The sequence below is a fragment of the Cheilinus undulatus genome, linkage group 6, assembly GCF_018320785.1.
Source record: "Cheilinus undulatus linkage group 6, ASM1832078v1, whole genome shotgun sequence".
In the NCBI taxonomy this organism is placed as follows: Eukaryota; Metazoa; Chordata; class Actinopteri; order Labriformes; family Labridae; genus Cheilinus; species Cheilinus undulatus.
Window position 1 is genome coordinate 12629700 of NC_054870.1, and position 27343 is coordinate 12657042.

Genomic DNA, 27343 nt, shown 5'->3' on the forward strand with positions numbered 1-27343 from the left:
GGTTGCCCGAATGCCCGGGGCAACTTCAAAAAGCCGATGGGTAAGCAAAGCTTGTAAGGACTTGCCCGATCGGGCAAGCACGACTCTGAGCTTCTCTGTTCATTAATTTTATTATTTTCTCCTCTCGTTTCTGTTACTACAGAGCCCCTGAGTGGGCAGATGCAGTGTATCGCTGCCTCCATTGGCTGAGCGTGTCTGCTGACGTGCAGACAGCTGCACAAACTTTAACTAAAAACCTTTATGAAGGTAAACACTGTCATCAGTAACGATTCATGGTCGGTCACATCAATAAATCTGTTACCCACATAAAGAAGACAGGCTTTAACTTCCAAATTAAAACGTTTATTTTTTTAAATCCTATTTCATTACTGCGGACGTGCTCGACGGAGGAGCGTGTGTAAGAGAAGAGAGCAGAGGAAGTCTGCAGGTGGTGCGTCTCTTCAGTTTGCTCTTTCATTGAGGTGTGCTGTCGTGTTTAATCTGAAGCTTTCCATTTCCTCGTTTTAACTTTTTCTCCAGCCACATCCTGCTGATGCTCTCTCACACCCATATCTTTTGACAATTATGCCAATGCACATCATCAATGAGCATAACTCACATGGATCACACGTGGAGATAACATCGTATCTAGTTATTTATTTGATCTTTAATGCACTATTGATCATAAATATTGTCAAAAGAGCAGAAATATAAAACCAAAGCTCCAAAATGAGGCAGGGTGAAACGATGTGAATGGAGAGCTGCAGGCGTGAGGCAGGGCTGGTTTTAGTCATTTGGAGGCCCAGGGCAAAGACCAATATGAGGCCCCTCCCCCTTTTACTAAAGGATTAATAATGAGTCGAAAAAAATTAGAAAGCATCTCTTTTATGTTAATAAAGCGACAGAGCTCCAGTAAATGCCCCAGTGTGAGATATAAATACCCAAATAGCCAACCATAATTCATCATTTTCTTTGAAAACAATCTCAGAGCTCAAACTCAACACATTCTGATATCTTAAAAAATCTTCAGGCCAGGTGGAACTTTCGTAATGCTGGTGTTGGTCCAAAGACTGGTATCTCCAAAATGACCACTTTTCAGGGAATGAAAGATTTATAAAAATGATACAAATATGATTTATAAAAACAAATTAAAATCATGAAAAATTGAGATACAAGGTTTTAGCCTGATGTCAGTGATAAATAAAATAAGTATACGCTCATTATCATTGACAGACTGGTTCTTCTGACTCTGCACAGACATTTTATCCCATTTAACCTCATAATTATCCACCAGTCCACTGTTTTACTTCATTTCAACTACAGATTAACTGATCTATTATCTACCTTACATTACCAGTTTGTATTGTGGCTCTCGCTGAAGTATTTTTTAGACAATGTGGCTCTTTGGTAGAATAAGGTTGAGTACCACTGGTCTAACTGTTACAGTTACAGGGTGGAACTGTGAAATAGCACTTTACAGGGCACTATGTAGTTTTGGGGGAGACATTTTTAATCAAACAAGAAAAATCTTAATTGGTTGATTTTCACATGTCAGCAAAATTTCTTCACTTTCATGATGAATAAACGAAATAAAATCAGAAGAAAAGCATCATGTTATACTTGGTGCATCTGTAGCAGACCCCGCCACCTGAGCAAAATGTATGCACTTGACAGCCAGAAAAAGTACCTCATGGACAGGGCAAGTAGGAATTTAGATGGGGCAAGTAGATTTGGAAGCATCTGCCCTGAAGGGCAAGTAGGCAAAAACCTGAATGTCAGCCCCTGCTTAAACTTGGCCACCCACAAACAAGACAAAGCCCTATACATGGGGTTATGCACTAGGACAGAAGTCACACATTAGAATTATCCGGTCCAGTTGGACAACATATTCCTCCTTAAATGAAGGTCAGAATATAATTTTATCTAACCAGCAATATAATTCAGTCTAGCTCATGAAAACACTAAAATCAACTATATGTATTATGAACTGTAGGTAATATTACAGTTTTAATAAAACATGACTAATAATATATCAAAGCAAACATTTTTTGTAGCAAGCCAAAGCAGCTTTAGGGGTTGTTTAAATGTAATATTGGCAACCTGACAGGTCTTGAAAAAGGCCTAATTTAAATAAAAAGATTTGATTTAAAACAAAAAAGAGATAAAGATCAAGTGTTGGTTTCCCCCTTTCTTGTTTCATAAATAATTTAATTTTAAATATATTTTTAAATAAAAAAAAAAAACTCAACACATTAAAATCGAACAGCTTTAACACATGCTTATCACTGTCTCTCCCTCTTCCCATCCCGTGAATCTGATCTGAAATCAGGTCTACATCAGTCAACCCTGGAGTCATGAAGGGATTTTTAGGACAACTTAAAAACCAAAACACAGAGTGATCATGTCACTGATCATATCAAGCTCTAATGTTATTGATTTTCTGTCATCAGTGTGATTGGTGAAAGACATGTTTTGACTTCTAGTCATGTTTGACATTACCTCATTTAGCCTAATAATCGTGAGCTTATTTAAACATACAAGATTGGTTTTAATCTGCCCATGGGAAAAACAAACATGAAACAGTCCATCAATTTTCAATGAAAGAGTCTCTTTTTTTGTTGACATCTTTTCTTATTTCAAAGCACAGCGTCTCTACTCTTCCCTTACGCTGTCTGTAAGCCTTCTACGTGTCTCTGCAGCCGCTGACTGCTCAAAGACAAGCAGTCTTTTCTCTTCACTTGCATCTGAGGCATCCAATTGGTTCAGTAGTGTCACATGTCGCTCCCATTAAGACAAGAGAACCTGCACGGGTCAAGATAGCTCACCATAAATTAAAAAAACAGCTGCACAGGTTGTTATAGGACAGGGCAAGTAGGAATTTAGATGGGGCAAGTAGATTTGAAAGCATCTGCCCTGAAGGGCAAGTAGGACCCTGCTTAAACTTGGCCACCCACAAACAAGACAAAGCCCTATACATGGGGTTATGCACTAGGACAGAAGTCACACATTAAAATTATCCGGTCCAGTTGGACAACATGTTCCTCCTTAAATGAAGGTCAGGAATATAATTTTATCTAACCAGCAATATAATTCAGTCTAAGACAAGAGAACCTGCACGGGTCAAGATAGCTCACCATAAATTAAAAAAACAGCTGCACAGGTTATTATAGGAGCACCTCTGAGATTAAGATAGGACTGTTTATCACACTATTTTACTGAGCTTACACTCAAGTGTGCTAATTAACTCTTATTCACCTGATTTCAACAAAGACTTCAAGACTGGCCTCAAACTACCAGGCCACCTGCACCCCAGCAGTACTTTTAACTTAAGAAACAATCTTTTCTCCCAAATCTGTGACACTGCAGTTGTGCCACCTTGTGCATTTATGCTTTCTTCTTCTCTTGTTAGTTAACAGCAGTTAGCAAACAGCTTTGAGATGCATTACAGTCATAACCTGGCCAAAGTACAATAACCAAGAGACTGTAAAAAAAAATGGAAAAATATTAGTTTACGGATAAGATGATAGTCATATGAACACTTGAGCAGAACTTATGATTATTTTGATTATTTGGTTCATATCAACCAGTTATACAACTCAGGCTCTTGATTCACCTCAAGCTTAAAACAAATGTATTATTTAATGTAAAGTATTTCTGTGGCTGTGGTTCTGCTCGTTGACTGTCTAATTTCCGACCAAAATTATTTTTAAAAAGGCCTTAAAAGGCCTGTGGACGCGGCGATCCAACCCCAGTGGACACTTTTAAAGTAGTTATGATTCTCTTTCTAAGTTGTCTTTAAGTTAAGGGGGCTTTAACCCCCTGAGGTCATTCTGAGACAAAGGAGAGAGCCTCTTCTTTAAGTGTGTACCTCCCTAGTTGCTCTGTGACTCAGGAAAAAATCCCCTTTGCTTTTAATTAGTTGTGCAGAGTGGGCCTGATGGCATGAGTCCCGTTTGTATTTGTGCAGGCCCCAAGTGGTGCATTCCTCATCTGAAACACCGCTCATGTCAAAACTTGACTTCTGATCACACATGGAATCCATGGCTGGGGCAAAGAGATGAAGATTGCACCAGGAGTAGCTCTGAGATTAGCTTGCTACTGCTGGGCTTAGGAAGCTGCTCAGTCTGCAGCTGCAAAAAAACACCACAAAGCTTCTTTTATTTATTGTTAAGGCTTGTATCGGTTCCACTGACTTGAGTGTTCACTTGAAAACTTTCCCTTAAAGTTTCCCCAGTGTACGCATTTGTGCCATTCATTGCATCCCCTGTGAAACTGAGATGTTGTGGTCTCTGGCATAAGAGGTTTTCTCTTGGAAAACAGACCTGACCTACCCGCTGCAGCCAGCAGCTCTGCTTGCCGTGTTCCTTAAGATGTAATTAGAATTAGCTCAAGCACATACCGCAGCACTCCAGACATCAAGTGGAATAGAAGGCCGTGTTTGTTTAGTTAATTAAGAGCAACAGCTTTAAAAAAGCTTAATGCCTAATCCAATATCCACTGATGGAATTTGTAAGATTCTTAAGTGAGCAGAAACGCTGTCTAAACCCAGCAGACAGGCTAAAGTAGGTAAAGCCACACTTTGAGCAGGGAGGAGGCAGGGACTGGGGTCTGTGCCAGGCCGTGTTGCAAGGAAGTTTATGTCTGAGGTAACTGTTTACTTAGTGCGCCGATGCCGTGAGAAAACTTGTCACCTGCTTTCCTGAATGCAGCTCAGCTTGTCACAGTTTGACAGATGTTTTTTGGTTGCGTTGCCATTCATTTCCTGCTCTGCCACTGAAACTGCACATAATGGATGGCTTTGCAAACCTTCCATCTACTCTCATTTAACTCTTTCAAAGCATCCAGCCAATGCTCAGTATAGTGGAAGGATTTCTAATTTTCCTTTTTGTGACAGCTTCACTACATCTTTTAAAAATAAATGCTCTAATAAAATTGATGCACTCACAAGTTTCTTTGCAACACATAAGCTAACTGAACCCTGGAATTCTAACTGAGGTACACCTACCCTGAAACTTCAAAAATTGCCTTTAGGATGTCGTGGGCAGACACTCCTTCACCACCGCACGTGCCCTAACAGCACGAAACAGTCAGACATTACACTGCATTGCATGGCATCCCATGCTCCCTGTTAAAAAATGAGATTCTCTGCCCAGTGAATTTCATGTTTGCATTGTAAGTAGTGTGACATTCAGTGCTTTTATTTAAAATGCAAGCAAACAGTAGTGTGGCGCTTTGTATTGACAAACATTTGACAGCTGTAAGCCAAATACTTACTTCTGTGTTGACACAAGTCAGAGTAAGATTTCAAGCATAAACATGGATATTATTAATACACTTTGTAAAATAAGCTAACAAGCCCTAACCTTGCAAAGAAAATGGATTCTTTCCGATGCCTTGTCATCTACCTCTCTTGACCACCTCAATGTGAACGGTAGAGGAAAATAGGGGCAGTGGGGCTAGGAAAAACGTGCCATGTGCTAGTGCAGCGTGCTGCATCCCTCACATTCCATCAGTAATCAAGCTGATTTTGTTGCTGACACTATCTCACATCCAGAGGTCACGTTAACCAAATATTCTCCGTCATTGACAGATTTTTTTGGAGGGATGACAGAGAATTTTGAAGGCCGTCATTTTGACGGGCTGGAATGATGAGGATGAGCCTGCATTTCAGTGCACACACACAGACAGATGCATAGACCCTTTCCATTTTGCACACATGGACTATCAAGGAGGTTATTTAATCTATTAAAAATCTTGTAGCCAGTGTGCTCTCTCACTGACCTCGACATCGTAAATTAATGAAAGCGCATCGGTCTCTGTGCTGACAGTGCTCTGAGAGGCTGCTGCAGGTGTCTCAGTACACAGGTCGGCATGCAGACTCATGTATGCACACTGATGCTGAAATTGTTGTTTTATTTCCTGTTTTTTCAGAACAGGTTTGATTTTATGCGAAATTTCATATGTGTCCAAGGTGACTGATGATGATTTAAAACAGTTCCCGCTGCTTCCACCTCGCTTGCTCACCACTGAAACCTCACTTTAAACACCAAATTTGCTCATTTATCATGTGGATATCAACCATGGAAATATGACAAAGAGATGGGTGAATGATAATTCGGATCAGCGTCTGTTACTTTATTCTCTCTTGTTCGCTCGCCATCGCCCAACCCTCTCTCTCTCTCTCTAAAAACCTCACTTTATCCACCGTAGTTTGCCCGTGTATTATGTGGATATCAGTCATGGAAATAAAACAGATAAAGCCATATGTTTGTAGCCTACTCACAGGTCATAACAGAGACAGAATTAAAAAGTTGTTCTCCATCTCTCCAACTTGTCTCAGCGCTATGACGCATGAGTGTGTGCTGTATGAAGGATGGATCCAACGGGATTTTAAAGGAGTGACAGAGCCACAGGCTCGCAGTATGAAACTATTTGCCACATTCTACAAATTTTCACAGGCAAGGCAAATACAAATGCAATGAACTCAGTGTGCAAGACCCAAATGCGTGACATTTTTTCGGATTATGACTCCTGTGGAGCAGACAAATGCGCACAGCTCCACAGTGCAGCCTTTTAACAACTTGTTATCAGCTATGGTCGTCAAACTACAACATATTGACATTAAAAATATCCAAAAAACTGTGCGTGATATCTTAAATGGTGCAGTTCATAGTTGCTTGCTTAAAGACAGGGATTGTTGCTCCACCATCGCTGCATAAAAATGACAAGGAGTAAACGCTGTGCTACTGTCTTCATCTTTCTCTCAGTGCTATTAAAATGCAGAACCTCAAAGATTGTTTTGAATATAAGTTTAGAAAGGGTGCTTCATTAATTAAACACTACAAACAAGTCATATTGAATTATATTATATTACAGATATCAAAGAGAAAATAATAATGAAGGATTGTAAAATGGCATGACGGAATTTTTACGACCCTTTCCGTCAAAATGACGGACAACAAAAAAGTCCAGCACAACCTCTGCTCACATTACACGTAGTTACGACATGTGTCAGCTAGGACACACACTAGGGATGCACAATATTTTTAGAAGAATCAGAGGTGGAACATGCACATTAGTAGATACAGTCGCTAGAAAAAGTATGTGAACCCTTTGAGATTTCTTAGATTTCTGCATAAATTGGTCATCAAATGTGTTCCGATCTTCATCTAATTCACAACAATAGACAAACACAGTCTGCTTAAACTAATACCACACAAAAAAATGATATGTTTTCATGTTTTTATTGATCAAACCATTTAAACATTCACAGTGCAGGATGGAAAAAGTATGTGAACCCCTAGGCTAATGACTTCTCCAAGAGCTAATTGGAGCCAGGAGTCAGCCAACCTGGAGTCCAATCAATGTGATGAGATTGGATGTGTTGGTTAAAGCTGCCCTGCCCTATAAAAAACATACACCAGTGTTGAATTTGCTGTTCTCAAGAAGCATTGCCTGATGTGAACCATGCCTGGCACAAAAGAGCTCTCAGAGGAATTGTTGACTTGCATGAAGCTGGAAAGGGTTCCAAAAGTGTCTCTAAAAGCCTTGATGTTCATGTGTCCACAGTAAGACAGACTGTCTACAAATGGAGAAAGTTCAGCACTGTTGCTACTCTCCCTAGGCGTGGTTGTCCTGTAAAGATGACTGCAAGAACACAGCACAAAATGCTCAGTGAGGTGAAGAAGAATCCTAGAGTGTCAGCTAAAGACTTACAGAAATCTCTGGCACATGCTAACATTTGTGTTCACAAATCTACAATAAGTAAAACATTAAACAAGAATGGAGTTCATGGGAGGACACCATGGAGGAAGCCAAAAAAACATTGCTGCACGTTTGAAGTTTGCAAAAGAGCACCTGGATGTCCCACAGCACTACTGGCAAAATATTCTGTCCATAGATGAAACCAAAATTGAGTTGTTTGGAAGGAACACACAACGCTATGTCTGGAGAAAAAAAGGCACAGCACACCAACATCAAAACCTCATCCTAATTGTGAAATATGGTGGAGGGGCCATCATGGTTTGGGGCTGCTTTGCTGCCTCAGGGCCTGGACGGGTTGCTGTCATTGATGGAAAAATGAATTCCCAATTCTATCAAGACATTTTGCAGGAAAACTTAAGACCATCTGTCCGCCAACTGAAGCTCAACAGAGGATGGGTGATGCAACAGGACAATGACCCAAAGCAAAGAAGTAAATCAACAACAGAATGGCTTCAACAGAAGAAAATACACCTTCTGGAGTGGCCCAGTCAGAGTCCTGACCTCAACTCGATTGCGATGCTGTGGCATGAACTCAAGAGAGCGATTCACACCAGACATCTGAATAATATTACTGAACTGAAACAGTTTTGTAAAGAGGAATGGTCGAAAATTCCTCCTGACCATTGTGCAGGTCTGATCTGCAACTACAGGAAACGTTTGGTTGAAGTTATTGCTGCCAAAGGAGGGTCAACCAGTTATTAGCCTAGGGGTTCACATACTTTTTCCACCCTGCACTGTGAATGTTTACATGTTTTGTTCAATAAAAACATGAAAACATATCATTTTTTGTGCAGTATTAGTTTAAGCAGACTTTGTTTGTCTATTGTTGTGAATTAGATGAAGATCAGAACACATCTGATGACCAATTTATGCAGAAATCTAAGAAATCTCAAAGGGTTCACATACTTTTTCTAGCGACTGTATGGTACAGGATCCAAAAAGGAAGTAGATGACAGGAGAAAAGATCCACACAAAAGAGCTCCCATATCAGGCTTTTATTAGCAGTCAAGTGACGTTTCAAGCCAGCATGCTCATCTTCAGATTTGTAAATGCACCTGAGAGTAGCCATCTTAATTTCTGAATATAACCATGCGACCTTACACAGCTGAAATCCATCAGCATCTAATCAGGCATCCGAGAAAAATAAAAAAAATTAAATTGCAGTAACCAGGTGTCAACCTGTAGAGGGCAGCTGCTATGCCTTTTCTAACACAACATGTAAATAGGACTGGAATGTCAAGATTTTGGCCCTTACTGACAACAATGCCAGTAAATACACATGCAAGTCTTCACCTGGAAAAACATTGTGGTCTTCAGGTGTAGTTACTATTTAAGTGGCAGTAAAGCGAGCAGCAAAAATCAACTGAAATCAGCACACCCACATTTTTTAAATATCATTCGGCACATGAACAGTATTAGCAGATCATCATTACTCTGCAAATTGTAAGCCACAGAGCAGGTTTCAATCTGTCAGTCGTCTCGACTCTGCAGCTTGATGAGAGAATGAAAACTAGGCGACACAGTTCTCATCCGTTCATGCATGACAGGAAGTGTTGTTAGATGCACTGTAATTAGCCTGATTACTGTTTTAATGTGTATTTTACCCAGCTACCCCGACTTGAGCATTTGCACCCATTCTGTGTTTAAATGACCAACAAAAGGCTGACTGAGTCACTCTTAAGTCTTTTTGGTATCACAAAGCTGGCTGAAGTCCTAACAGGAAGTTTTAATTTGATATTCCCTAAGTCCTTCATTCTGAAATAAGTGTTTGAAATCTGATGACACATTAACTTTGAACCAGTGTTGCACATCTCAGACTGTTCATTTTTATTACCTGTTTTCATGTTGTGAGTAAATAATTCCTACAAGCTGAGTTTTTAAAAGACATCACATGTTGTTAATTTTTGGAACTTTGTGAACTAATTTTTCGTGGTATACCACAGAAACCTAATTTAGTTTCACTCAGATGTGTTTGAGTGACAGCTCAGCAGGTAGGGTGAGGTTGACTTGTTTCAGAAACTTGCTCTGTTTTATCTGAAGCTTGCAGTGCAAGTCAAAGATGAAAGTAAACTCTGTGAAAAGTAGACTCATCTGGATCCTTCATTTTAATACAGAGCCATGATGTCTTACTGAAGCTAACACAGTGTGGTAGCATCATTTTCAGGGTACTTTTCTTTATTGGTGTTTTTTTTTAACAGATACTTGCCAGTAATTGATAACCCCAAATTGCCCTTGTATATACCAGATTACAGTATAGCTAAATCCCAAGTGTAACCATTGCAAAGTCATGAAAAGCTTTAAGTGTGGGACTTTGCTCATTGTTTAATAAAAAAAAGTCCAATTCTGATAACTACAGCTGAATTATAGATACATCTGAGCTAATTTCCACAATAATCGACAGCCATTGCTATCAGCTTTCAGTACAACTAAACTGCGGTATCTACCACCCCATTCTCTTCAAATTATGCTGATTGGTCAGGTCCATTCTCAGACCTGACACCATCGTTTCAGCTTGAAGCTTTGCAAGATGGATCTGTTCTGCAAAGCTGTGCAGCGAACAGCTGATGTGTGGCACACAAAGACAGGGTAATGGATAAAAAGGTTAGCAGTGGTTGAATGAAATGAACAGATATCACAGATGCAATCAACATTATTCAACCTCATTTGCAAAGCAGGTTGATTGTGAAAAGTTTCAGACTTTCATCTGTTTGCAATCAACAAATCAAACAAAAGGATGGAAATAGCTCAACACAAGGAATGCTTCAAGTGGTTTCCCTAAATTCAACTGAAAATGCAACATATAACAACGAATCTCTCACAACAGCTCAAATATGCAAAACTGGTGTTGTTTCAAGCACACCTGGTGCAACTAGTCAAGGGCTTCATTAGTTGCACCAGGTTTGCTTGAGCTGGAACACATTAAATACCTGGACTGCAAGGAGTTTATATGACATGCTTTACTGCATGTTAGAAGTGTGGCAAACTCAAAAGAATGGTCCCAAATATTAAGAGAGGAGATCATTGCCCTTCACAAACAAGGAAAAGCATAGCTCACAAGTTCATGTTACAGGAACAGTGGTTACACTACCTGTGAAGGGAAGATATCAATGGCTGCAACCAGATATCTGAGAAGGCAGATTTTGAAAAACCCTCGAGTGACTGCAAAAGACCTCCAGCAAAACTTGCTGACATCAGGAACTGAGGTTTCAGTGAGTACAGTAAGGTATGCTATGAACGTCAATGGTTTCAATACCAGAATTCCAAGACGTACATCACTACTGACCCAAAAGCACAAGAAAAGTCAGCTCCAGTATGCTCCAAATCATATGGATAAGTCACGGAGGTTTGGGAATTTTGTTCTGCTGAGCAATGAAACAAAACTGGAACTTTTTGGTACGATGGATCAGCTGTATGTCTGGAGGAAGAAGAATGAAGCGTAAGCTGAAAAGAACACTGTGCCCACAGTTAAGCATGGTGGTGGCTCAGTGATGCTCTGGGGCTGCCTTGCATCTTCAGTCACTGAAAAACCCACAGCATGTGGAAAGTAACATGGATTCACTGAAGTATCAGGAAATCCTAGGTGGAAACGTCATCCTGTCTATGAGGAAACTGAAGCTTGGACCTTCCAACAGAACAATGATCCCAAGCATACCTCAAATTCCACTAAGGCTTGGTTGCTGAAGAAGTCCTGGGAGATTCTACAGTAGTCATCACCGTCACCTGACTTGAACCCCATGTAAAATCTCTGATGAGATTTGAAGAAGGCAACTGCAGCATGCAGGCCCAAGAATATCAATGAACTGGAAGCTATTGCAACTAAAGAATGGGCTAAGATTTCTCAGGAATGCTGCCAGAAGCTGGTGTCTGGATATGCATCTCGTTTATAGCACATCATAGAAGCAAAAGGGTGATCTAGTAAAGTAGAAGTATTAAAGATGCTTGCCATGAAGGGGTTGAATCACTTTGAGACTGCAGAAGTCATTTTAAGTTGCATTTTCATTTGAATTCGGGAAACCACTTGAAGCATCAGTTGTGTTGAGCTATTTCAATTGCTTTTGTTCGATTTGTTGATTACAAAAAGGAGAAAGTCAGTAGATTTTCACAATCAAGCTGATTTTCTATGGGGTTGAATAATTTTGATTGCAACTGTTTGTGCAAGAGCTGTGCACACTCAAACTTCTCCTTCAGTACATAAGTTGTGGGACAGTGCGGGTCTGCAGGACGATCTTCAGACATGCAGTTGAGGACAAAAGCAGGCATGAGGGGTAAGAGCAGTTTAAGCCTGACCAGAAGGACATCTGTAGAACAAATTTGTACACTGACAGGAAGAACAGTCTGCTTAAACAGACCTCTTGTTCTGAATGAAATTTCACTATACAAATGAGCTATTTAGGATGAAAATCCCATCATGTTTACCTGATGTATTTTCATTCTGATTAGGAATTAAATCTGTGTTGATGCAAACATAGCTGCTGTTCCTCCAGGACGGTAAATAACATTTTACAGTCTGATAGCAGTTAAAACACTTTGTCATTCTATCTACTAAAGACAGTTTGTGGGAAACCCTGGCCTAGTACCCTAGCTAGACTGCATGCAAGCAAAGGCACCATGACCCTCATTCTGTGGGTTTGTGTTCATCTGCACAGCACCGAGTCAAAGCTCACAGTGAAAGATCTCAGACTGTTATCATAGAAGCGGGGATTACACTAAACAACCAAAAGCTTCTCTCCTATTACAAACCGTTGATGTGCAGCTCCAGACATTTTGAAGCTCCCACAGTCCGAAACATGCAGCATCCTCTCTGAGCCTGAACACTGTGCTCTGTGTGAAGAGCTGAAGTGATGAATGAAGGTGATCTCTGTGTAACAGTCATCACTTCACAAGAGATTACGCATACTTTCCCACTCTGTCATGCACCACATCTCTGTTCTTTTCCCAGGAGAGTGGATGAGGGCTCTTTTGAAGTTGGATGTTTTTGGGGGCACTTGAGTCAAAGAGCAGCGTTGTGATGGATGCTATCATCTTCTCTACAACTATGTAAGCTCTGAACTTTTGACAGTTCTTTGTGCATTTCAGAGAACTCACCTCTCTCTTCTCAGCACTCTGGGTTCAAACACTCGGAAGGCATTTCCACAAATGCAATCCTGACAATTTATAAAACTTGAGTCTGGCAGCCCCTAAAATTGGAAAAAGGCAGGATATGGCCTTAAAACAATAACACTGATTGGAGCTATCGTTACAAGTTTTTTTCATGTATATCAGTCAGAGCTGGGCAATATGATCTACAATGTATATAAGGGTATTTTTTTGCTCTTTGCTATAATAGTATTATAAAGCAGAATTACAAAATTAAAAGGGATTTGCATTTAAATGTATTTTCAGGTCCTAAGACCCCCAAAATAAGCCTGTTTAGCCACACTACACTCATGTCTGTGCACATGATCACAGAAAGATACTCGTGTAACTCTGTGTATTTGGTTCTCATTACTTTATCTGACTGAATTTGTAGTTTAAGTTTCCCCGTTGAGTTGTGTTAAGGTGCTCCAAAAACACAACAATTTTCCTGATATGGCTGTTCACAATTAAAGCAGAGAGAGTGAATTAGACTTCTGCTACAACAGAGGTACTCTATGTGATGCTAGTGGTCTTTTTCTCTGAGAAGAAGAAAAACAACCAATTATGGACTCTTCACAATGTATTAAGAGGAGGCTCTCCTTCAAATAGAACTTGAGGTATGAATGTGATAACGTGAAGAAAATTAGCACTGTTAACACGTACAGCTCCACTGTAAACTCATATAAATCCCCAGGAAGAATAAAAGTGCGGACTGGTGTGTCACTGTGGTAACTGATCGTACAAAGATAAGGAGCAAATGCTCTCATATTGTAATTTGTTCACAATGCAAAAAAAATCTCAGTCTTGGATGTTTTTTTTTTCTATTATATCACAGTGCATGAGCATTTGCCCTTCCCGACGCTAATATTCAGGCCCGACGTTTGATTATGACTGATAAGTTGCATCGTTTTCAGTCTTAATTGTTTTAACAGCTGTAAGGAGATATAAAAAATGATACCCACAATACCACACACATTCTTTCCTCTGCACATTTTCTGTATGTTCTGGGGGCCGGATGGGAAGATATGGGGGGCCTGATGTGGCCCCTGGGCCGCTAGTTGGTTTTCAATGATCAATGTTTTAACTTTTTATCAATCTGATTGGGTTATTAATCAACCAATCAATGTATCGATGTACATCAATAGATACAGTACCATGTACATAGGGTGTGACCTAACACGAGTTACTGTACTTTTACTTGAGTAAAAGTACTCTTGTACTTTTTCCATCTTCTGCTGATTAATTATGGCATCCCTTAATAACAACACAAGTCCACTTTAAATTTTAAGTAAATTAGAATATTGTGAAGTATTTTGATAAATGTACTATTGTGACACAGGTATTGTGATAAATATGGTGTCTTGAAGTCCATGCCAATACTCAGCCCTATTCACATGCATGGAGATTGCAGGATATAGGTGTCATCACTCTCTTCCTCTTGTGGTGAATTATCCTGAATATTTCCTGTTTCATTCACACATTAACTTTCCTCTTCTACACTCTGGAATCCTACCAGAGGGATCTGGCAGGAAATATTCTAGGTAATATCTGAGTGAAAAATTTGACAGCTTGGATTCATATATGCAGCTCACCCAAAAGTTTCAGGGGTTTTGTGTGTGTTTGACAGCACTATATTATAGCCATTAACTACCATGGAGCTCTTTTAGTTTTAAAGGGAGCTGATGTGTGAGCTAAGTTTGCTTCTGTATGTGTAAATGAACGTACAGTGTGCATGCGTTGGGTTACATGTTGTGCTTTCGTGACAGAGAGTGTGAAGCCTATTTGTGTAATCTCAGCAGGCTGACGGCTGTGAGATGTGATTGCATTCTTGTATCGCAGGCTTTGTTTATAGGTGCGTTTCCAATGATCCCACCGTGTGAATTCACCCTGGTGTAAATCCCCGACTATAGGGCCTCTCTGATGGTACAAAGGCCCGCGGATTAAGCAGGGAGCCTGTGGCAGTGCCAGTCAGAGGAGGGGGGAGGATGATGGGGTCACTTTGACCTTTACAAAGACAACTTTAATTTTAAACACGTGCCTCTGTTTGCTGCCGTCATCGTTAGTGTCACCATGGAAACATGGCGCTCTGTTCCTCTGGTTCATCACTGTGGGAACACTTGCTGCAAATCCCACCTCCTCTGCGGAGAAAAACGCCATCAGCTCGATCGGTCTCACAGGTTGTCCTTGAATCCCTCAAGTTCCTCCTCTTGTTCCTGTACAAGTTTTAGCCTGGACCCCTTCCTGGCCCTCTCTTTTCAATGAGCTCTCTATGTTTGGATTTGAAGGCTGAAATCAATCTGCTGTTTCCGCCAAGCAGCTGACACTTAGGCCCTTTTGTTTTTGCCCAGTAGAGTGGGGGATTTCACTGAGCCGAGGTAACAAACGTGGACTAACCTTGCGCAATTAAGTGTTCCATCCACCTCTCATCTTCCCCGTCATGTTTTGCTGACGCCCACCTTCCTCCTCGTCTTGATATTTCCTTTTACCTGCCTTAGACAGTGAAGGAGAGATAGAATTTCAACTGAGAAGAAAGGAGAGGATAAACAAGAGCGGGTTGGCCCTCGAGGCTTGACACACCTCTCTACACCTTCACATCCTCACTTCTCATACGCTCGCCCACTTACCTGTCTCCACCTTTTCGACTAAAGGTCTACTGCTGTTTCACACAATAACAAAAGATCAGTTACATAACATTAAAACAAAAATCCTATCTTTCATTTGTCTATGTTTATTTTAGGAAATTAGTCCTGTAGGAGACATTGGCAGAAAAAGAGATTTTAATCATGTATCAAACCTCCCACAGTCAATCTCCAGTCCAGGTGCAGTCAACACATTCAATCATGAACACCTCTGCTACATGTCGAATATTTCTGGAGCTAACCAATCAAAGAAAGACAAAAGTATTTGTTGCGTTAGTCTGAATCTTGAGCAATCTTTCCCACAGCACTCACCTGGGCAATGCTGGATTTGGCTCATGTTTACCGTTTCCCTCTGGTATGCTGCTCCAGTTGCTCTCTTCATCTAACCACTCGTAAGATTTATTACATTTAATCACATCAGCATTTTACAGCATGCTGTAGACAGACAGGAATGATTAACTGGTTAGCAGAGCTCTATACGGAAAGGCTGCTGTTGGCTGGGGTCATTTTTCTAAAATCTATGTAAAATTGAGAGAATTACGGAGATTTTAATGGAACAAACAAAGCTCCTTGTTTAAGTAAAAAAAAAAATCTGCATTATGTATTAATGGCTACAGTTAGCACAACATCGTTGCCCACTGAGCTGAAGCTGATGATGAATCAATTGACTTATTGAACCTTGTGTGGTTGTTGCAACAACCAAACACTTTACAATCCACCAAGCACCGCAGTAACAAACGCACAGACTTCTTCAAGGAGTATGAAATACAACAGGTTAACATATAAGCTAGCTGGCACTAGTAGGGTAATGATGAACTACTGAATTATGTTACATGATATAAAATTATTTGGTGTCTCATTTGTGTGCATTACAAATCACAGCTTACAGTAGAGCTGCTACTTAAATGTCATCATGATGGCTCTGTATCAGGGCTGTCCAGATGATAGTCAACAGCAAATTCTGGAAATAAAATGAAATATGGCCCACAGTAGACCATGAAGCTTGTCCTCAACTTCTTTTTTTTTTAATTCTCTAAACAAATATCTTGACAAGGAGAATAGGTCAGTTTTTCATGACTAAGCTGAGATAGTAGGGTAATTGGAAATCACATTGAGAATTGAAATTATGATACTTAGTTTCATAATGCAGTAATGCACTGTAAAGTGACCAGTAATGCTCCTTTGCTTCACTAGCGTATCAATTTCAAGCACCAACACCTCCTGTAGTTATTGACAACTTCATGAAGTTTCTCATTTTGAGTCTGCGAGTGTCAGCGTCTCCCCCCCTCCTGCATGGAGCATCATTTTCACCTTGACCAGAGGCAGATCCAGAGGTAGCCGGGGCCAACCAGGCCCCCTTGAAACCTGATTAGCTGGCCCATAATCCTTGACAATGGTTAGCATTTTCTTTATCAGCCTTCAATTACTAAGCACATCTTAAAACATGGTACATCAGATTAGTTCTAGTCTGAACACATTAATGGTGAGATATATCAAAGTAGCCCAGTCAGCCTTATATTTTTCTGAATGCAGCCCTCATTAAAACAAAGTTTGGACAGCCCTGCTCTGTATTGTGATATTTGGATTGAACAATCAGTGTAAAAAAGGCACAAACCCTCTGTAAACATTAGAATGAATCAGGCCCAGAGTGAACATAATGCCCTGGATGAATACACACATAAATGTGATTTGGTTACATGAGCAGATTTCAGAATCAGTTTTGATTAAAATAATACATGGACATTCAGTAGGTTAATCCTACAATAAATTATATTTTATGTAAAAACTGATAACAGATCAAATGTTTTATATATGTACATTTGACCCAAATAATCAAACCTTATCACTGAGCAATTTACCTGGATGAACATTAAATTAGATATTGAAGATATTTCTGAAAGGTAGACTCTGTGAGTTTCATGGTTTTGCATACACTCTATTTAACCAAGTTTACATAAAAATATTTGACAAAAAAATTAGACATGAAATAACCATAACCTAATCGTAAACATCATTCCCCCTTAACTATGGACCCACCCTTGGCAGCAACAAACTGAAATCAAGTGTCTGTGATAACTGGTGATGAGTCTTTTGCATCACTGTGGAGGAACTTTGGCCCACTCCTCTTTGCAGAATCTCAGCATCTCAATTGGATTTAAGTCCGGACCCTGACTTGACCACTCCAAAACCTTCGTTTTGTTAGTTTTTTCGAGCCGTTGAGAGGTGGACTTGCGGGTCGTCCTGCAGCATAACCTCAAGAGCACTTGAGCTTGAGGGCAAAAAACTGATGGTCAGACGTTCACCTTCAGGATTTTCTGGTAGACAGCAAAATTGATTGTTCCATCAATCACAGCAAGTGGTCCAGGTCCTGAAGCAGCAAGACAGACCCAGACCATCACACTGACACCACCATGTTTGGCTGTTGGCTTGATGTTCTTTTTATCAAATGCTGTGTTATTTTTATTCCAGATGTAACGGGACGCACACCTTCTAAAAAGTTCAACTTTTGTCTCGTCAGTCCACAGAATATTTCTCCAAAAGTGTTGAGGATCATCAAGAAGTTTCTTGGCTAATATGAGATTAGACCTTTGTGTTCTTTTTGGTCAGCAGTGGTTTTGGCCTTGGAACTCTCCCATGATGCCATTTTTGCCCAGTGTCTTTCTTATGGTTGAGTCATGAACTCTGACCTTAACTGAGGCCAGTGAGGCCTGCAGGTCTTTGGATGCGGTTCTGGGTTCTATTGTAATCTCCTGGATGAGTCATTGTTGCACTCTTGGAGTGATTTTGGTTGGCTGACCACTCCTGGGAAGGTTCACCACTGTTCCCAGTTTTCTCCATTTGATATCTGATAGATTTCCATCACTTTGTTTCTCATGTGTCCTTGAATTTCTTTGGATTGTGGCATGATGTGTGTCTTTTTGAGATCTTGTAGCCCACTTCATTTTGTCTGACAGCTTCTGTTTAGGAGATTTCTTGATTCAACAAATCTGGCGGTAATCAGGCCTGGGTGTGGCCAGTGAAATTGAACTCAGCCTTCCAAGAACTGTGGTTAATCACAGTTAACTCGTACCCAAAGTTGAGCCGGCTCACTGGGCTTCTCTGAGAAGTCAGAAATTAAACAAGCATAACATTCAACCACTAAAACTCATTTTTCTGTACAGGAATGCAAGTAAATAACTATAATTTGACATATTGATCAAGAAATATTAATGTGCTTTACCATTTTTCAGTTTTTTTGTAAATCAGTAAATTTGAAAATTCATGGATAACAATAATAATTCTATTTTAGCATTAAAAATATCATTTTTGTTAAAGAGCTTCTACATATTGGTGTATTAACCATTGCAGAAACATGAAAATGATTTTGGTTGTTACCAATGCTGTTAATTTAGGGCAGCTGTGGCAGAAACCTTACTTTGGGTGGTGGTCTAATAAATTTGTGTTGAGTAAAAGGTGTTACACCTGTTTATTAAGTCAGCATCTGTGCAGATTCACTGTTAGAGGGTTTAACTACCCACTCTCACCACACTGAAGTTTTGGACTTCAGTCAATAGCCCTGATTTATCAAACCTGGGTACACTAGAAAGATGGTTATTCACAAAGTTCCACACACAGATTGGCATTTATCAATCTGGACGCAGGTGTACAATACTCTCAAACCTCACTCCAGGCCTGAGCTTGTGTACGTACGTTTTCAGCGCAGTGTGGACTCGCTCTGGAGTTTGAATCCAGCTGTGTTAGATCAGATGACTTTTAAAACGTATTTAACATTAAACCAAAGCTTTAACAATCCATGTGAGCAATATTAAATGATGCTGATCAGCGTGAGCTTCAGTTGATTTCCATGTTTTTGTGACATTTGATGAATAAGCATTTCTTCATCGATTTATTTTGAAAATAAAATGGACAGGTGGCCTTCAGTAAAGTCCTCTTGTACACTGCAATGTCACTTAAAAAATATCTGGGATGTTCAAGCAGAAAAAAATGCAGTTATTTGAGGTAGAAAAAAAGAGGAAAGCCGAGGGGAAACTAATTAAACATTAATCTTCTTAAGCAGGAAATATTTCTAGACAGCTGTGACTGAGGTAAGGGTTTTAACAGGAAGAGAAGTGATGTACTCTAACAATTAACTGTATAAACCTGGAATGTGTGCTCAAGAGCTGAACACAAAAATAACTCTACATTCGAACATAATCATCAGCATGTCTGGAGATATAAAAAATCAATCTAATCACTTTTGTGCATGGAATTCAGAAAGATGAACGTCTGGAGGCTAGAAGAGACAGGATCTCATCCAGAGCTCTGAAATGTAGGAATTACAACTGATAGGTTTGGAAAGAAATACCCTTCTCATTATAAATAGACATTTTAACAATTCTTATTTTTTAATAGGCTACCTGACATCTCAGAGTTTCTTATACCTCTTTTAAGTCTCATGAACAGTCAGAAGAGAGCAGTTTATCTGTGCCGTAAACCAGCATATGAAACTCATAAGCCTACATTAGTAATAATACCTGAAACTGAGGTGTCACAGCCACTCTCACATCAGTCTGGAGCAGTTTTAGCACGTCTTCCTGTTTGTGTACTTCTTCTTTTAAACGCCAAAACTAGGGATGGGAATTGATAAGGTTTTATTAGCTGTCTTTCCATTACCCTTAGAAATGCGTAAAGTTTAAATAGTGCAATAAAAAACAGGGTATGGAAACACCTGAATTTTGAAAAACCTCTCAAATATTGCAAAAAAGTTTTTACACTCTCATGAGGAGGTTTTTCAGATGTTTCAATATAGAAGTATATCGCAAAAGTGTAATGGAAACACTCTTTCCGCATTTACAAGTCACAGGACGTGATGTACAGCGTCACATGACCAGTCACTCCGAGACAACATGGCGTGGTACGTGTGGATAGAAGGATACGAGACTTTTCTTAACATCATATACCCTTACATGGACTTACACATATAGACTTACACATATGGACTTTGCCTCAGAACTATCATCCGTTGCCTTCGTCTTTTGTTCAAAATTGTCAAGGCAGCCACCGTAGATGTAACCAAAACTGTACCAACACGCAACAGGTTTTGAGCGTCCAGCTTCCCTGCAGCGGATTCAGGCGAGGTGAGACTTTACGAGAATTGCAAGGCTCATTCCCAAAACTCCCTTAAATGGGAACACATTTAAAGCACAATTGTACTTAGTTGAAATTTAAGAAATATCGCTTTTATTTTGCAAAAAACTGCAATGGAAACCTAGCTGTTGATATCAGTGCCATTATTGATTCTTCCTACCAATTCAGTTCTTTATTGATTTTTTCATAGATTCCTTTATGTGAATTTTCCTTTTAGAAAACATAGATTATATAGGTGTTTTACTGTTAATTTTGATTAGACAAGTCCCTTTCTCTCTGAACAAGATGTATGCCAGCTTCAGTGAGAGTTAGTAACAAGCACACTTCAGTTACTAGCAATAATAAACTGTTTTGATAACTAAAAATGTTAGACATTAAGTGTTTGGGAGGAGAACATGCTGAAATATGCAAAAATTCTCCTTTTTTCTTGGAAAAAGCAAACTGCTCTCTGGATCTTCGATTTCTGAACTTAAATTAAAATACTATTGCTTATTGTCTTTAAAAGGTAAACACTTAAAATAGACATAAATCTAGTCTCTGGATCCTAGATTTCTGTAAATTAAAAAAATGAAAAACATTTTGTACAAAATTAACAGTTCTTGTGCAAAATGATGCATGCCCTGCATGAAGACACTGTTGGACAGATGCTGCATGTTGTGCTGTTTTTGAGAAATAGAGCCACACTTTCCATCGCTTTAGCCTGTTATTGTGACTGTCAGCCATGTTGTCTTCTCTGTTTTCAAGGCACGTGGAGGGGATGTCAGTGGATTGGACCAACTGGAACGGGTTCTCGATTCCCATCCCCAGCCAAAACACACTTTTATATCCGCATCTTAAGAGCTGACCACTTTTTCTAAAAGCCAAATATAAAGAAAATTGATCAGATTGTAACTTAAAGAATTATGATATCATATAAAAGTTCTAAATCTCAGATGTATTAAATATTCTAATATCTGCTGGAGTTAGGTTGTCCTCAACACTGTTAACCATTGTGGTGATTTATTTGTCTCTGATTCACTCTAATGCCACTTATTAGGCTGAAAAACAACAAATATATAATGTTTTTGCTACTTCTCTGACCAGGAGACCGAATCCATAATAAAGGGAGCAGCATTTATGCCTCATGACAAATCTCCATGTCTCTAGGGGTGAGGTTGGCTGAACCGTGAAAATCTAGGGGCGTGTTATTGACGATTGTTTTCAGCCGCTGTATTTATCAACACCTGCTCAATCGTGGATGTTATTGGCCAGATATGCACGTATCATAAATCATACACAGACCCTGTTATGGGATGATTTCTACACCCAAATCTGTGCTGGTTTCTACAAAAACAAATGAGGGCCATTGAGACTAACCCTCCCTGAGAGTACAGAAACTGAATGGAAGTGTGCAGGATGAGCAGTTTAGCAAAGACCCTCAGAGACCAACAGGTGACGTCACTGACATTGCAGCCATGTTTGATACATTCTGTGGTTTTAACCTTTTTCTGCTCTGAGTTTCTTTCTTTATTTAAATCCTGTCATGCAACCAGCTTGCTCTGCAGCTTGATGATCTAATAACTTCACATGTTTTACTTCAAATCTGCATTAAAATGTAGTGGAGAAGCTCAAACCACCACTATCGTTGCTGGGTTTCCTCCCAGTAGAGTTTCAGTCTCTGCTGATGGGTTGCTCAAATCCTTTACATCCAGCCGTGTGTTTTCATTGGAAGCCAGGCAGCACCACACCAACAGATAGCATCTCAGCTTCTGTGATGTTGTGGAGCTCCTCTCTCATCGGGCGCCAACCAGCGGCAGTGTGGCCGCACCCTTAAGAAAACAAACACATCTTTTTGGTTACACTAACACACAATTCTTCTGCCTTTGTTTGGATTGCAGAGAATATTCAGGGCACTTAGAAATGATGCGGTTAGCGCTTGTCTATCACTGATAATTTATACACCGCCCACGCTAAGTAGACGTGATGATGGCTGGTACAATGATAAATGTTTGCATGATAATTCACCAAATTACAGCCTCTTGAATCATGTCTTTATGCCTTGGTGTTTGGAATATTTTCAACACGATTCAAATTTCCCAGTTTATTTGGAGGAAAGACTTTTTAACCTTTATCTTTTAGTAATTACAGGCTAATCATGGTAATTTGTTCTCTTCCATGGCTTTTCTCCTCTACTCTTTTGTTTTTATCTCCATGTTGTAATCTGTCAACATGCTGCGCCTGATCTAACTCCAGAGAACAGTAGCCCACCGCCCACTCACGCCCTGTTATAAACTCCATTCACACATACCAGACACCTCAGCACACTCCAACACAGATTCCATCTACCATCAACACCACCATGTCAGACAGCGCTGTCAGATGACCTTTGTCCCACTGGCTCTTCGTATAAAAAGGTGTTTATGTCGCTCTGTGGTGTTTGACAAGAGTACCAGCAGGATTAAAGCTGCCTTGCGGTGAAAAGTCTTTGATCAGCTCTTTCCTCTCCTCTTCAAACCCACAGCGTCACGCTGACTTACAGATCCCAGCGCTCAAACTGCTCTTTGTTTCCCCTCCACCTGCCCACTGGTCTGAGTCGGTGTTTTAATTAGAGTGAAGGGGGAAGGTGCAGCAGCTTATCTCTGCTGATGTTGTCTAATGAGGAGTCTCAATAAAGAACAATGAGTGTTGGTATTTTTCAGGACTCCTTTAGTTTCTCATTGTTAGTGACCCAGAGGAAAGGTGGTGTGTCTCTCCTTCCCTCCTACCCACCTACACGAAGCTTCACCTTAGGAGAGTTTTACCAGTTGTACAATGTCATAGAAACTTATATTATTTACAGTATTACAAATCAAATCAGAGGTGCAAAAAAAGTGAACAGTTGGGTCGATACAATACTGATGTTTAAAATAACAATTTACCCAATAATGATTTTTCATTCCTTCACGACCCTCGCTGTACCAACTCTATCCTGTTTGACCATGACAACACATCAGCATTTCTCCAACAGGTGACTTCTACTACCTAATAAATAAACCTTTCTTTGACTCAGCAGTTTGTTGTACAGGCCTGTTTCCACAGGTGTACAAATACAATCAAGCACCCAGCCATGCATTCTCCATTTGCAAACTTCTCTGATACAAAATGGGTCATTCTGAAGAGCTCCATGACTTTAAGTGTGGTACTTTGATGGATGCCACCTTTGCAGTCAGATGGTTTGTGAAATTTCCTCCCTGCTGGATATTCCACAGTCAGCCTTAAGTGATATTATTAGAAAGTTGAAGTGTTTACGAACAACTACAACGTAGCCTGAAGCAGGAGACCATGTAAAATCACAGAGCAGGGTCAATGACTGCTAAGGTGCATTGTGGGTAAAAATCACCAACACTGCTGTTTCCACAGCTGAAGAGTTCAGGACTTCCACTGACATTAATGCAAGCACAAAAACTCAGCGTCAGGAGCTTCATGTCCGAGCAACTGCATGCAAGCCTCACATCCCCAAGTCCGATGCCAAGCATTGGATGGAGTGTTGTAAGACACACTGACACTGGACTGTGGAGCAGTGGAAGTGTGTTCTGTGGAGTGGCAAATCACACATCTCTGTTTGGCAGTCAGATGGGTGAGTCTGGGTTTAGTGGATGCTGGGAGAACGTTACCTGCCTGACTGCATTGTGCCAACTGTGAAGTTTGGTTAAGGAGGGTTAATGGTATAGGGCTGTTCTTCAGGGTTTGGGCAAGGCCTTTTTTCATCATTGAAGGCCAATCTTAATGCTTCAGCATACCAAGACATTTTGGACAATGCTATGTTTCTAGCTTTGTGGCAACAGTTTGGGGAGGGCCATTTATCTTTTCCAACATGACTGTGCCCCAGGACTATAAAGATGTGGTTTGATGAGTTTGGTGTGGGAGAACTTGACAGAGCACTGACCTCAGCCCCACTGAGCACCTTTGGGATGAACAGGAACAAAAATTGCAAGACAGGCTTTCTCATCCAATATCAGTAACTGACCTCATAAATACTCTACAGAATGAATGGGCACAAATTCCCACAGAAACACTCCACAATGTTGTAGAAAGCTTTCCAAGAAGAGTGGAGCTGTTATAGCTGCAAAGGAGGGGGCAAGTCCATATTAAAGTACATGAATTTGAATATAATATCATGACTGTCTCTTGGGTGTAATGGTCAGGCAGCCAAACACTTTTGTCTATAAAGTGTACATATTTACCATATTAATAATAACGATGCAAACATTCCTTTGACACCATAGCATCATGCACTTCTTGCAGATCTGCACATCCATCATTTGAAACTCCCATTCCCCACATGTCAAAGGTGCTGTATTGAATTGAGATCTGGTGACTGCAGAGGCCATTTCTGCACTGTGGTGATAACCATGATAATGATTTGAGCTTTCTGACATGGCACAATGTGTTGCTGAGAGTGTCAATCAGAAGAGGGGTGAACTGTGGTCATAAAAGGATAGACGTGGTCAGCAGTAATGCTCGGGTTGGCTGTGGGGTTTAAACAATGCTCAGCTGGTACTAAGGGGTCTAAACTGTGCCAACAAAATATCTCACAAACCATTACACCACTAGCAGCAGCCTGAACTTTTGATACAAGACAGGATGGGCCCATGCTGTCATGTTGTTTACACCATGTTGTTGTTGAACATACCATCCAAATGTTGCCACAGAAATCAAGACTCAGACCAGACAATGCTATTCTAATCTTCTGTTGTTCAATTTGGGTGAGTGTGTGTGAACTGTGGCCTCAGTTTCCTGCTCTTAGCTGACATGAGTCAGAAGTTTTTAGACACATTCTTTGTTAAGTAAGGTTGTCAAAGAATGACAACCTTTCTCCTCTCTTATAGCCAAATAAGTTTTACAATTTAGCAACAGAACTTGAAATACGATCAACATGGAAACTTCAGCTTCACTCTCCTCGTAGATTTGGGTAGCCAACCTTTCAGTGTCAAATAAGGTACGCTATCTTTTGTTTTGATCTATGCATGACTATAATTTAAAAGGAAAAGGGATCTATCATAAACATCACCTTTCCCCAGAAATAGTCTTTATGCTGAAAAATGATTAGAGAGCTCAGTCTAATAATTTTAGATATATCCTCTATAGAAAATGATTAGAAATCAATAATAATGTTAACATTTTAGCATTTATAGATTTTTTTTTTCCTTTTTTTCCCTTATCGGCCTCTGACAGTCCCTGGACTCCACTTTAAGAGCTGCTTCAATTAACCTTAAAATAAACTGTAAGAAAAAACCCAGCTTATAAGCTTAATAAACAAACAATAGACAATAGTTTATTTTGAAAATTTAATGAAAATTGAGGCGCAGGTGGCCTAGTGGTTTAAGGCACATCCCATGTACGTGGAGGGCCCTGGTTCAAATGCGGCCTAAGGCCCTTCACCGCATGTCTCTCCCCCGCTCTTGTCCCTGTTTCCAACTCTATCCACCGTCCTCATCTATCAAATAAAGGCACAAAAATGCCCAAAAATAAATCTTAAAAAAAAAAAAAAAAAAATTAATGAAAATGATATTTGGAAAGTCTTTGGCGATGAGGGTCCGTCCTGATGACTCCATATACTTGAAGAGGTAGTGAGGCAAACGGCAGGAATAGGATACCCCCCTATGGAGTCTAGACACTGGTGGTGGTGTTGATGAGGGATGCAGGATCAAATGAGGGATAGACTTCTGAGAAGCTGGACTGGGAGACCACTGAGGTGGCTTGGAGGAGGAGACTGAGGAATGCAGGATGAGGTGATCAGGAGACCAGTGAGGATCCAGACTAGAGGCTGATAACTGAATGGAGGTGGCTGGGGTGGAGGAGGGCTGCAGCATCTATACTGAAACAACTGGCTGACTGTGAAAGAGAGAATGACAGATTTAAAATATAGCAGGTGCATGATGGTTGGTCAGACAAGGTTGTGGTAAAATCTGATTAGCTGAGAGCTTAAGAGATTAAACGCCCATAATCAGCTGATCATCTCAGCGGGAAGAGAAAAAAAACAGAGGAAGGGAGAGATATGAAGGTGTGGTGACTAATGAATGAGTGAAAACAGTCTTCCTGCTTGAACTTTGGCTGAGTACATTTAAAGAATACTTTAAATCCAAAAGAGAGGCACGACTTACCAAGTTCACTTTTCATGGATTTTTCTTTTTGTTCTGAACAGTGTCAAGGAGACTTTAGTCCTTTCATAGGCCTACACTAGAGAAAGGTCCTTGTATTTTAAATCTTCTGGTGTTGCTGATGACATAAAAATTACACCAATATTGCTAACCTTTGCTCATGTTGCCTTCTTGTGCATCACTGCTGTGTTCAGTCATCTCACCTCCATGGACTGAAAACGACACAGTGCAGAATGCCAAGTCTTCACTGGCTTAAGCTACGTCTCCAGTGCTTCATATTCCTTGTTGTAGCTTTAAAGCTGTTTCTTTTTTGTGAGTTTATCCATATTTTTAATCCACATTTGAGTGCGAAACAAAGAAAACCATCCAACATGAAACTTATCTCAGTGATCGCTGATGTGTGTGAGACAACTGTGAATGATTGACAGGTGGCACTTGACTATTGTGATTAATGCATGACAGGTTACATGCTGTGCATGTGATCTGACCAGGATCAGTGTAGAGTTGTCTAGTGATTACAGCCAACGCCAAAATACGGGGCATGGGGCATCCTTCTTGGGACTACAAGTTCTGCTTAGCATAAGGGACATCCCAGCTAAT

The 27343-nt window shown here is 40.2% G+C and overlaps 1 protein-coding gene across 3 annotated transcripts in view; it reads left to right on the forward strand.

Annotated features, from left to right (window-relative positions):
• The window catches only part of LOC121511320 (regulator of microtubule dynamics protein 2), an 83995-nt gene that overhangs the window by 40276 nt on the left and 16376 nt on the right, over nucleotides 1-27343 (forward strand). The gene's annotated exons all lie outside the window — the stretch shown is intronic.